This window comes from Rattus norvegicus, chromosome 4, assembly GCF_021556685.1.
Source record: "Rattus norvegicus strain SHRSP/BbbUtx chromosome 4, alternate assembly SHRSP_T2T, whole genome shotgun sequence".
Lineage (NCBI taxonomy): Eukaryota > Metazoa > Chordata > Mammalia > Rodentia > Muridae > Rattus > Rattus norvegicus.
In genome coordinates, this window is record NC_141537.1 from 112,655,111 (window position 1) to 112,658,080 (window position 2,970).

At 39.0% G+C, this 2,970-nt stretch overlaps 1 non-coding gene across 1 annotated transcript; it reads right to left on the bottom strand.

Annotated features, from left to right (window-relative positions):
• Nucleotides 1-285: 285 nt before the first annotated feature.
• On the bottom strand, nucleotides 286-417 carry LOC120102643 (small nucleolar RNA SNORA51). The gene has a single exon (XR_015687344.1). It is a non-coding gene; the product is annotated as a small nucleolar RNA SNORA51 (small nucleolar RNA).
• Between the last annotated feature and the right edge of the window lie 2,553 nt (nucleotides 418-2,970).

Consider the following 2,970-nt stretch of genomic DNA (forward strand, 5'->3'; position numbering starts at 1 on the left):
TTTAGATGGTGCTAAGAGTCAAACACAAGTTTTGATGCATTCCAAACAAATAATCCACCAGTTGATTTGATATTCTTATTTATATACTTGAGTGTGTGTGATAGTGGCCACAACATAATTAAACCATGGTTATTGATATAATGAAGCCACAAACAATGGGTAGAATGATTCAGGCATTAGTGATTTACAAAAGGATGTATAATCTATGAAGAATATTTATATATTTTATGAAAAACATAAATATATTTATTTGTTGACTCAGTCTCAAGTTATACTCTTTTTTCCCAATGTCTATGCATTCACGATACAGACCAGGCATGGTGGCCTAGGCTGAGGTGTACACAGGGTAGTTTATTCTTCCTCTTCTTTCTATACAGTCAGTGTAGGAACACAGCCTGTGGTAAGCACAAGGAGGCCAAATTATACTCTTGTAGCCAATTTATTATCAACTGCAGCTCTTTAGTTTCTCCTAAGCAGAAATAAAAGAATGGGAAATGCCATAATAACATACTCAATTTCAAATGACTTGAAAATCTATATAGTATCAAAATAAGCATGCTTTAATCATTTTTAAAACAGGAAATTAAGTTATAAGATGTACTATTTTACCTAGCAGCTCAACCTGCACTTCAGAAAGAGCTAACTTAATACATTAAAAAGTAACTAGGCAACCTGGACATTCACCTACTTAGTACACCTAACCCACATGGAGGAATATTTGTATGCATCTCAAAGTATTAATAAAAATGAAAATAAGTTTAGTTGCAGCCCTAATTGTCCCATGGATAATGATGTCTTCCTACCGCTTTTTAAATTCTGATTGGTGAAGAGAATCACCTAAGAGACATAACTGGGAGTGTGTCTTTGAAGGAATTTTCAGTTTTTGCTAGTTGAGGAGAGAAGTCATGTCTGAATATGTGCAGCGCTACTGTCCTGGTAAATGTCCCAGACTGCACCCCTACCCATCTCTCTCTGCTTCCTGGCTGCAGGTAAAATGGATCAAACTGTCTCAAACTTCTTCCAGGGTGATTTCTTTGCCAGAATGGACTGAGTCCATGAATTGTGAGCCAAAATAAACCTTCCTTTCTTAAATTATTGGATGGATAAGATATAAGAGAATGGGAAGGGTGGTGAATCCCATCCAAGGATATTAAACCCAGGACTACATGGCACCCACCCATAGAAGATTGGGCCCTCCCATTGCAATCATTACCCAAGGCAATAGGCAACACTTTTCAGATTGTGTAGAATTATATGGATCTAAAACATCCCAAAACAGTACTAAATTGTTTATATTTAAATAGTGTTTTCACTTCAGGACAAATGCAGTCAAATATTCAATCAACATCAACCTTAGCCAAGAGTGCCTAGATTGTATAAGAAAGAAGGATCAGTAAGTCATACGGAGTCTTCTAGTAAGCAATATTTCTCCATGGCCTCTGCATCAGTTCCTGTCTCCATATTCTTACTTTGAGTTTCTTGAACTTGAGTTGAGTTCATTGCCTTGACTTTCCCCAGTGATAGACTGCTACATGGCAATGGGAATCAAATAAATGCTTTCTTACTCATGGGCAAATCTGAGGGAGGCAATTCCTCATTTGAAGTTCCCCTTCCTAAAGGGTTCTAGTTATCGTGTATCAAATTGACAATAAGTAACCAGCACTGACCTGCAAACTTTAAATAAGATGGAAATCTCAGCTGCAACTCAATTTTCCCCTGGAGATTTTTACCTTGAGCAGAAGATGTAATGATTAGCATCCAAAGTCTTGACCTGTGAGAGCTGACAAATACTTAGTGGATATTGTTTCCACACTTAGGTGTGTATCAAATTTGTATGAAGCATTTGAGAAAAATAAACACCTCAGCTGAGGAATAGAGAATGGCTGAGAAGCACCCAACGAAATGTTCAACATCCTTAGTCATCAGGGAAATGGAAATCAAAACAAGTCTGTGAGTCCATCTCACACCAGTCAAAATGGCTAAGATCGAAATCTTAGGTGACAGCAGATGCTGGCAAGGATGTGGAGAAAGAGGAACACTCCTCCATTTTTGGTAGGATTACAAGCTGGTACAAGCACCCTGGACATCAGTCTAGAGGTTCCTCAGAAAGTTGGACATTGTACTACCTGAGGACCCAGCTACACCACTCCTGGACATAAACCCAAAAGATATTCCAACATATAGTTCCACTATGTTCATAGCAGCCTTATTTATCATAGCCATAAGCTGGAAAGAACCCAGATGTCCTTAAACAGAGGAATAGGTAGAGAAAATGTGGTACATCTATACAATGGAGTACACCACTCAGCTATTAAAAAAAAGACTTCAAGAAAATTCTTAGGCAAATGGGTGAAACTAGAAAATATCATCCTGGGTAAGGTAACCCAGTCACAAAAAAACAATCACACACAAACACACACACACACACACACACACACACACACACACACACACACACACACATGGTATGCACTCACTGATAAATGGATATTAACCCAAAAGCTCAGATTACCCAATATACAATCCACAGACCACAAGAAACTCAAGAAAAAGGACGACCAAAGTGCAGATGCTGTACTCCTTCTTATAAATGGAAACAAAAATATTCATAGGAGAAGATATGAAGATAAATTTTGGAGCAGAGACTGAAGGAAAGACCATCCAGAGACTACCCCACCTAGGGATCCAGCCCATACACCTATAGCCACCAAACTCAGACTTGCTGATGCCATGAAATGCATGCTGACAGGAGCCTGTTATAGCTGTCTCCTTAGAGGCTCTGCCAGAGCATCACAAATACAAAGGTGAATGCTTGCCGCCAACTATTGAACTGAGAACTGGTTCCCCATTGGAGGATGTAGAGAGAGTATTGAAGGAGCTGAAGGGCTTGCAACCCCATAAGAACAACAATACCAACCAACCAGGGACAAAACCACCATGCAAAGCATACACATGGAGTGACCAATGACT